The following is an 11,612-nucleotide window of genomic DNA, read 5'->3' on the forward strand; positions in this document are numbered from 1 at the left end:
TTAGGTCGCGAATGCTGCTGTATTCGGTTATTGGAAGCAATGCCGATAATGCTGAAAAAAAAAAAACGAAGATTAATAATATATACGTATTCCGTTCATTAAACCGTACATAATATTTATAGATACACCGGCGATGATAAAATAAATATCCTTGAAAAATATGACTGGCATAATGTCGCAGTCGTTATAATATCTAATAATATATATTATTATATTATGAGTATAGGTACCGTAAAGGTGTACTTAGTTGGTCGAAATCCCTTCGGGGTAAAAAAAAATAGCTCTTACATCGCTAACGCCATATTGATGAATTCTGCCACTGCCACACCATGTACTACATATACACAAATTATACAATATATATATATAGAGAGAGAGAGGTTGCTTTGAATAACGAGAACCGCTGAGAAAATTCAATATCGACGAATATTATGGATAGCAGTGCTGCTGATGCTGATAGTACCCATATAATGTTATATACATATAGGTAAATATAGGTATATATATATATTTCATAGTAACGTATGTATATGTAAGTAAATTGTGTAACTTTATTGTATCTTGTATATGTATCGATACGTTATACCAATGTGATTGAGGCAACAGCTGTATACATCTATACACGTATCTTGTATTTAGATATATTCTATTTGAAGTAATATTTGACTACCCTGTTACTGGAGCCTTGCATATAGACTCAATATTATTATATAACCTCTGCAATCTGCTGTCCGAAGTACTATATATAACTTACGCATTTTAATGTACACGAATCACGAATAACATTATTTATTTGTACTAAGACTGCCGGAATAATCGCGAATACACATAATACGATAAATTTGAAAAAACCCGTCAAAATTACCACTCGTCGTCATTCATTGTCATCTACTGAATAGTATCACTTCATTATTTAAATATCGATTTATCAAATACATGATGTGTATTAAATATTTTATATCATTTATATGCTCAAAGAATTGGTTAAACATAAATCATAATATGTAACATGTTTTAGTGACTTCCGGTTACTTTATACAGCATACTGCAGTAATGAGTAGTTCGATCGTGAACCCAGGGTTTTCGGAGGGCTTATGGTAAACAAAACCCCGTGAGTGAGTTTTAAATTTTGGCGTGTACCCTTTAATCCCGAAAAAATACCAAACTATTTCATTTGACACAATAATGTAGAATGTAAATAGCATATAACACAACGGCCATATGAGTGTAAAGGGTTCAATAATATGAGTGTGTGTGAGTAGAAAACTATAATACCCTTAATACTTAACTTACACAGTAAAGAAACCATTTCACATCACTCGCAAAGATTGTTTTGTTGTTGTAGTTAAAAATATATATAAATAAAAAATAATATTATTTTTCAATGTATAAACTCCTAATGTCTGATAATATTTTATACCAGAACCCTCATTTTTCAAATGAAAACCACGATTTTTACTATAAATAATTAATCAAATGATTTTTAAAAAATATTGATGTATATACTAAATCTATTATCTTTATTGAAATTTTGATTTTTTTATAATTTTATTTTATAAGTGTTTTATTTAAATAACTAACAAAACTGTACACTATTTATTTATGTATATATATAATGGTAATTTTTTAAATATTTTTGATCTTATCAAATTGTGTATGGTAATTTTATATTTTTATTGATAAAAAAAAAAATAAAAAATAAAATATAATAATTTATATTTTATAGGTACATTAGAATTCAAACGAATAGTTTCTAACGCATTAAACTACTACATAAAAATAATTACAGTGGTTTTGTGCTGAGGGATGGTAACAGTGGCTTAAAATTGTAGGTGTGATAATAATTATGATTTCAAATTTTAATTTATAGCAATAACTAATAATATAATATAGTTGTTAACATTTTCCGAGTATACAATAAGTAAGTACATCCTATGCACTAATTTATATTACATACAGGGCGATTTTTTTATCATGAACCACTCATTATTTCAAAAAGTATCAATGTTTTTGAAAATATTTTTTTACAAAGTTTCATGTTGTTAAAAAAACAACGTTTTTATAAAAAAATTATATTTTTTAATATTTTTTATCCTTATAATTTTTTAAGTTTTTTACTTTTTTGAATGGCAACCTAGAGTTTTAATTTCATATTCCAAAGCAGAATATTTTTCTAAGTATTTTGATACGTAAAAGTCGAATTTTGGACGAGTAGTTTATGAGTTATAAGTATTTAAAGTTTAGATTGGCGGAGTGGAGTGGTACGGGGTTACCCCGCAAAATGTTTGTCCACTACTCCGCTTGTCTAAACTTTAAATACTTATAACTCATGAACTACTCGTCCAAAATTCGATTTTTACGTATCAAAATACTTAGAAAAATATTCTGCTTTGGAATATGAAATTAAAACTCTAGGTTGCCATTCAAAAAAGTAAAAATAAATAAAGTATAAATAATTCTATAAAAAAAATTTTATGATTAAGTGATTTTCTAATATTAATACGGGTATATAGTGTTTATATACCCTATATAGAGAGAAAGCTCTTAATTGCTTTCGGAAAACTGTCTGATTAGTGAGGGGCTTCCAAATTAAACATTTCTAAATAGGTAATAATTGGACCGAGTCGTTATATTACTGACTGAAATGAATACAGAAAATGTAGTAACACAGAAACTATACTGGTCTGAATTTTGATCTAGATATGTATCGACATTTTTCAAAAAAAAATCATATACCTAGTTAATGATTTACAGTAAAATCGAAAGTAAAAAACTTTTGTATCACCACATTTCACTTTTGAAATGTTATATAATAGCAGTATGTATAAGTAACAGGTACTTGGTATCTATTTAAAAATACGGTCTTTAAAAGTCCCAAAATTCAGAATTTGAATAAATGTATTATTATAAAAGGATAAAAGCGGTGCGTGAGCATGGTTGAAGAATCACCTTATACATGCGTTCGTAATAGTGTAATACATATAGAACAGGGGTGGATCGTAACTTTGCAGGACTAGTAGGTAGATACGTGGTTTTGTATTTTCGTTTATAGGATAGAGTTGTGTGAGATATGTTAATTTTGTTGGTATCGATCGTGTTTAAGCCTTGAGTCATCAGCCGTGACAAACATAATAATAATATTATTTATCATTAGTTTATATATTTTATATTTCACTTATGTTTGAACAATAGATATGACTAGATATTTTGCCATAATTGTTGTTATTTTGTAACGCACTTATTTAGAATTTATTGTCATTGACATCATTTATCAACACGGTAAATAATTACGATGAAGCATAATATATATATATATATATATATATCGAATATCTATGCGTTTTACCGATTAATACAATATGTTTGAATAACTTTAAAGTTCAATGTAATTATTGTAACTCCGATATGGTTCAAAGTCACTCTGAAAACGTAGGTATGACGTGGAACTTATTAATAAACTTTTAGGACTCATTCATGCATGTTGTGGATGTATACTACTCGGAAGTCGCGTGCCTTCTAAAGCAATTGAGAAATGTACGTAAATATTATATAATAATAATACAATCAAACAGTCAATGTAATAGTCAAGACTTTGGTGCCGTAGTTCTTATAGGTATCGCATATTGCATTAGCTGTGATAGATTTGATATGCCTATTTATATAAATGTATTACCTATATGCACATCTAGTTAATTTCAATTAACAATTCAACTCTAAAATGTCCGGTAGAAATATCCTTAAAATACATTAGTGCATTATCGTTGTTATTTATTAATATTATTTGAGAACATAGCGAATTTTATACAAAATTCCGTCAATATTATAATAAATTTAACCAAGATTATTATACATATTGTATTGCACTATTTCTAGTATAGGTTATTCGGGAATTTTGTCGACTCGATGTTTAAAGTTTAGTTTTTTTTATAAAGTCACAGAGAACCAAAATACGGTTATAGCCTAGCCTCAACACCCAGCTATATTGTCGCTGCAGTATAAGTGTATAACATGTCGAGTCGATGATAAATGTGGCGCCAAGAAGACCCGAGTGAGTGCAACGAATCGGATGAGTCAGCATCATTGCCTTTGCAGAGGGGACCCAGAGCTTTTAAGATCTTTTGTCGGTTTTTCAATAGTGACGCAAAACTGTACTGCAGCGATCATATACTATTAACCAGCATAACCATGGGTTTAGATCACAATAGTAATATTATTTACTAAATTTATTAAAATAAAATAAAATAAATACCATTATAGGCACTTAACTAATTAAAATATAATGTGACTATATAAAAATATTTTTGAATTATTAGAAAAATAAAACTGAAACTAAAGCAATCAAAACTCGACTTAAAGTTGATATCACGGGTTCACCTATAACTTCACTTCTAGACGTAGTTAGTTTAAATTTTAAGTAAAAGTACAAAATTATATATATTTTGGTTTCTGAGCAAAACGAGGAATGTATTGATTTTACCATTATGTATGTGTGTTTTTTTTAAATTTTTTTTTTATGTCTGTCGTCACGTTTTGGGGCAGTTAAAGCGCTTCGATTTTTGACTTCAGTACCTCGTTCGATCAGAAAATGAATCTAGTTGGTACTTTGAGGGGACAAAAGTAAAAAATTCTTAATATTTTTTTTAAATAACCGGGATAAACAAACTAAAAATTAAAGAAAAAACGGGAAATTTTACGCACAATCAGTTTTCGAAAAAATCGATTTTTATTTTTGATGTAACTTTAAAACAAATGATCATAGATTCATGAAATTTTTAAGAATGTTTATATTAGTAAATTCTATTCACCGTGCAATTTTCATAACATTTCCACTTAGTTGAACTATTTATAGGCATATGCAATTTTCGATCGTTATTTTTTTTTTTTTTTTTTTTTTATTAGCTATCGGTATAAAACCTTCGATCGTTATTAGTTTTTTTAAAATTAATATCGATAACAATTTATTAGGTGGGTAGAAAAGCTTGAACATTTAATACAAGGCTCTTAACATATTGTTACAATAGCAGTTGAAAAGTAAAAGAAATTCATAGTCACAATTTTTTTCATAAGCATTCAAAGTTTGAATTTCGACAACATACGTAAAAATCACGAATATTCGTAAATTATTTTATTCAAGAAATTCATAAAAAATTGTCCTTTTAAACCAAATATTTGAAATTTTTTAATAATCTATAATATATCCTAGACAGATAAACCGTCTACGCTCAGAATGGTTTTTCGTATACAATGATATAATATCATTGAATTCAAATTTAATTCCATCCATTACAGTAACTGTACAGCAGAGCGACATCCACGACTTACCAGCTTTTTTAAAAATAAATTGCGGTTATGGATGGGTAGTATCTTGTGTCGTTTTAATAAAAAATAGTAACATTTACAAAATAATCGTTGGGTTAAAAAATGGTTAAAACTTATTAAAATGTTAATTTTGTTCTTATAACGTGTATATATATCAAATTTGATTTATCCAATTATTACAAGAACCTACGATTCAAAGAGTTTCCGAAAGTCTGTACCTATACCCTAAAGTTTAGGGCCTAAACAGTAAACAGTGTAAATGGCATATAGATATATCAAATTATTCTAGGGAGTTGTAAATTAATTTTCACTTTTTTTTAAATATTGGCTCCATTGGATATACAAATGATCACATAAAATATATATTGTTTAAAAATATGTATAGTTTATGAATAATTATAATACTTATGTAGTTCTTGAGTCTCTAATCTTATTAAAAAGCATACATTAAAATGGTTTATATGTATTTTTATCGTGGTAATTTATGCATACATTACATTGTTATTATGTTGGTTAATGGTTTTGCATATTTTAAAGAAATTCTTAAAGTAAAAAATTTAACTTTAGAAAAATACATTCCAGCCAAGTGTGCCTTATGCATGGGGTGCTGACATAATATTCAACTTTAAGGGATATCCAAATTATAAATCTCTTCCCAAGTACTGAAAAGAAAAAAAATGATTATTCATGCCATCAAAATCCTAATAAAAAACACACGGTGCTCCTTTCCAACTTTCTATTATGTTTTTTGAATTTTGATTAAACTATTATGTGTAAAGTATGCCTCAGTTGCAGTTTCCTACTCCATCAATATTAAAATACTCAATAGATATAAAAAAAAAAATGTCACAATAGAATTTGTTTTCTGATCTGACTTCTTTAACGAACGCCTCCTTTTCCTTTCTTACCGCTATAAATTGCATGTATACATAAACACTATATAACTATATAGTTTTTAATATTATTTCTCTTATACTTGTATACTTATAGTTTTAATTACATGCAAATATGCAATGTAAGAAATAAGTATACGTTATTATTGTATCTGTTTACCTTATCTTAAAAGGTTTTCGAAATCATGGTTATTATATCAATAACTGCAATAACCATAATTAAAATTTATAAATATTTCCATCAATTTGAGGCATCTTCCATCACTTTTCTGAGTTGACTCCTGTCAGAATCTCATATTCACTGATCACGTGTACTTAAACCGTGCCAATTGTATACAGATTGTATAATAATTAATAGGTACCTATTTATACAAATAAAATAATTTAAATTAAATTTTTATAAAATAATATTGCAGTATTTATCATGGTTACTATTACAATGTAATAATTAAATTAATGTTACTTAAAGAAAATTAAAATAATCCAACCATTTTTTACACATCACGCGAATAATTTTAAATGTCAAAAACATGACATTATCCATTGTCCAGAAAAGTTAATGGATCAATGACCTTTAGAGTGCCTTTCAATGATACAATATTAAGATATAAGGAATTACCATAATATTATTCACTTACTGTATTTGAAATATAATTATGCCATACAAAATGCATTTTATATGTCAGTAAATTATAAAATTATAATAGAATGAACAAAAAAAAAAACACGCTTCTAATGCAGGAAAATAATAAAAAATAATGACTATACCTGCGGCCACAGTTTTAAATTGTTACCATAATTTATTAGATAAATGTCATAAATAAAATATAAAACAATAATTTTTATCGTAATGCCAGTTAGAATTTTATTATTCATATTTTATACATACACCGATGGTATATCTGTTTTCAAGCTATCTGGCGATAGTTTATACACATTTTTTGAGTTCACACGACATCACACAATACATTTATATAAGTACCTAGTTATTCCGGTATACTTTATATGCTTTCTAAAAAATTTTATTCTACCCTTGCAGGTGGCTTGGCTTTTTCAACTTTTCATTGCAAGCTTCTCACAAGTTTTTAAATATTCGCAAGGAATCTGTTCATTTATTATATTTATAACTTATAATAAATATATATACTATATAGTATATACATATATGTGTTACCTCGTGAACATTACTTTTACCCTAATAGTAATCTCTTTGAACTTTCAAATGAATAAATAAATTTGGTAGTCGCTACATAATGGTAGGTACGATTTCAGGTTTAATATTATATGAAATAAGTTAGAAAACTATTTGCTTCAATAAATTCCAGCGTTAAAGGTCACAACACCGTCGAAAAATCTAATTTTCACAATAATAGGAGAAAACTGAAAAAAAAATACAGATATATTACGCAATTTGGTAATTTTTTGGAATTCAAAAATTAATAATAATAAATATTAATTATAGTTTATAGCATTTTCTATACATTGTAGGGATATGGTTTTAAAAAATTACCTATCGATTCTTTTTGAGGTATTATACCTATTATTGAATTTTTTTTATTTTTGCTTATAGATTTTTTTTAAAGACAAAAGCTTGAAAAATATGCATGTATAATTCCTCAAAAGTTAATCTTATTGTAATCTAAAAATGTTGGAAATACATACTATGCTTAATTCGTATAGATATTTTATGTTTAAAATTTGAAAAATAAACAAAAAATAACAATTCTTCTCGAACTATTTTAGTTATTTTAATGATATTCAAAGAATATAGAGAATATAGAGACTTAAAACTTCACAATAGTTGATGCTATTTATTTAATAAACGCAATGCAATTCTTAAACCATTTTTTAGATTAGGTTTAAACTATGTATACCATAAACGTAATAACACCGGCTTTTCACAGTATGGTTGCATTAATAAAAATAAATATGAACCTATGGTTTCACAACATATTGATAAATAACCATAATATATGATATAAAACATAATATTAATGATAAAACATACGCTTAGTTTTTGGCGACATAATATTATAGTTTAATATCTATTGCAGCAATAAAAAACAACAGTGGTGTAGCTAAATTGCCTATACTTACCGCCGTGTATTTTGTAAAGTAATATGGGTGCATTATTTTGTTTTAGGGAATTTCAAGCGATAATTTTCTGTTTTTTTGTAACATACTTGGAACAGGAATCTAGACATGTTTTATTCCAATAAACCATTTATTTTAATCTAGTGTAGAAATAAGAATTATAAAACAAATTTTAATTTATCGTCATGTCTACTTGAGTCAACTAGCCCACATTTTTGATTTTACCCCCTAAATTCTAAAAAAATTAGTACTAAAAAAGAGAATTGAATTTTTAAACTGTTGAAAAAGTATAAATCAAAAAATTAAAAATAATAGTGAGTCGATTTCAAGTAGGTTTGACGAAAAGTTTAAATTTGATTTTGAAATTCTTATCGCTTGACTAGATTAATTGGTATACGTTAGAATTAAAACACAAAGGCATGCATAGGCCATGCTTTATAATTTTCTATAACAATATATCTTTGTATCATAATGTACTAAACTTTTTAATGTACTTACGTTTTACTACCATTTCTTAATCATAAATAAAAAATTAAATTAGAAAAAATAACACAGAAAACATTTAATGTATATATATATATATTTTTTTTTTTGTTGAAAAGCGCAAAGAATTTTGCCAAAACTACGTAATTATAATTAATGTAAATAAGATATGATTTAAATAAAACAGTTTTTTCAAAAAAAAAAATATAAGATAAAACTAGGTAAATATATTAAACTGTTAATTTTAACATAAAAATTTAAAAAATAAATATAAAATTAAATCTCGTTTTTTTCTACTTTGTTGTATTTATTTATATTCCATAAAGAATACGAATCTTCCGAATTAAAGTCCATAATCTTGCCTTCAGTGTACCAAAACGCTTCTAATTTCACTATGAACTTCTGTTTCGATTTTAGTTTTAGAATGTTAAATTTTTTTTAAGGTGACATTTCTTTCAATATTTCGTAGTCACATATAATATGAGTGTCAAAATAATCGGTATTTTATTTGTGGCTTAATTACTGGATTTAATAAAAGAAAAAAAAATCATTAAATATAGTTTCCCGAATTCTGGGTCAATAAATGTAAAATTTTAATTTTGGATCTAGTGAATCTCCTTAAAAAAAGTTATCCGGGCTTTCAAAATTATCTGTCATTTGTTTGGTAAGCCAGCTCACGGAAATTTACAAGACGCATTATTATACAAAGTAGTTTCAACAGACACAATATTATAATTATTTATTTAATAATGAATAATAAAATACAATTTATAATTTTGTTGAAGTTCAACTACGTTCAATGAACTTTTTCCGATTTAAAATGCACGGATGTATTAATAATGATGTTTGTTCTGAAATGTTGGGGTATATATTATGTATTTTTCGTCCTTTTATAAGTTGTAATCACGATTTTCTGTTACTCGTTCTGTAGTATGACTAAAAAAATCTAAGAATTGTATACAAATTCTGTAGCCATAGAAAATAATCTATAGATTAAAAACATCAGAACCTTTTTGAATGCGATGAATAAATCATTAGTTATATAATTATAAATATTTTAAATTTAACTAAAAACGATCAATACGATTGTGCTTGTTTCGCTTAAAAATTATATTTTTTAGAACATGCGTATATTTTATTGCAATGTACATTATTCATTTTTTTAATGACAATTCATTTCAATATACATATATATATATATTTTTTTTTGTTAAATAGATTTTATTGTAAAATATAAAAAGATGATTAACATATTATTAAAATGCTTACAATAAAATATATTATACCTCCTTTAAGCGCAATGATATATTTAGTGATATATTTAACTATGAAGAGTTTTTAGCCTAGTGTGCAAGTGATCGTAGTTTTTTCTAAGGAATATCGTATGTTCATCGCAAAATAAATACTCAGTATATTCCATTATATACAAACTCTGCAGTATGATTAAACACTAAAAGAATACAAACACAAATTAAATCGCTATCCATGATTTTTTGTATAACGTTTTCAATATTGTATCAAATTACATCAATAAGCGTTGGTATTTTTTTATTTATATATTTTCATTATTATTTTCCATAAAAAAATAACAACATAAATATTAAAAATATTACAACAGTTTTATCTAATTGAACTGTAAAATAACTGAAATAAGCCGAGTAATATAAAGTAATATTCTAATATAAGTTTTCCTGATAATTTTTTTAGTTTATGGGTATGGACAATTTTTTTCACTTCAACTCAATAGTTTTTATTTAATTTTAATATTAGGTAGACATACGTTTATATTTAACCACTACCCGCGTACTTTTTTACAAGGTACACGCTCATTGGCTCGTTTATTTAAATAGTATGTTCATATCAGTCATACCCAATTACACCCTTTAAAACATTTTCAGCTATTCGAATGCAATAGTCTTATTTCAATCGCACGCACGATTTATATTTTAGGACAATAATACATATGTAAACATTAGATATATTACTATAGGTAGTTACATTTACACAAGATTCACGTGAATAGATTCAAATTTTATTACACGCTAAACAAAAATTAGTTAATTAGGTATTAAAGTATTAAATTCAACGATTACACAAAGTCGCATATAGCATTTACCACGAATGACTAAACTTCCTTAACAATTTTAAATAACAATAACTACACAAGTTACATTATTAGGTATATGTAATAATCCTTGAAACCAAATACTGAAATATTCCTATAAAACAAAGGTAAATCGTATGTGCAGTAATCTTCGTCGTCGGCTTAACGAATTTTTGATGAGCTAAACGTCATAAAGAGAAATAAAAGAACATTTCTGAAGCTTCATTAACTCCTGCAGGTTAAATTATATTATACATATTATCTGTAATTAAATCGTTATCTACCTATATGTATACTTCAACATAGTTTTGGGATGTACCTATTGCAGTTTCCAAATTTCTCACGATTACAACCAAAGTTGCGTGGTGGGTTAAGAAAGTTATTTTTTTTTATACACACCTCAAAATGTAGAACCCTAAGTTTAGGTACGTTGTACAGAGTGTGTGAGTATAATTTATACATATACTTTATGAAGTCAGATTTAACGGCACCAAAACGTTTTCAACAAACAAATCATTTAAAAATTTCATATAAAATAACTAATTATTCCACTTCACTCGAAACATTGTTAGAAAGATAAATTAGGTACATATGTATATGATTAATATTTTATATATATTTATAACGTATAAAGTCTTTTATACACCACTATTTTTAAAATTTGTTAAGTTTGTTTAATAAAATAAATCCTAAAATATTTTAATGGTTTTATGCAATTC

The sequence above is a fragment of the Diuraphis noxia genome, unplaced genomic scaffold (genome assembly GCF_037042655.1).
Source record: "Diuraphis noxia isolate RWA-SAM2 unplaced genomic scaffold, SU_Dnox_SAM2 contig0003, whole genome shotgun sequence".
Classification (NCBI taxonomy): domain Eukaryota; kingdom Metazoa; phylum Arthropoda; class Insecta; order Hemiptera; family Aphididae; genus Diuraphis; species Diuraphis noxia.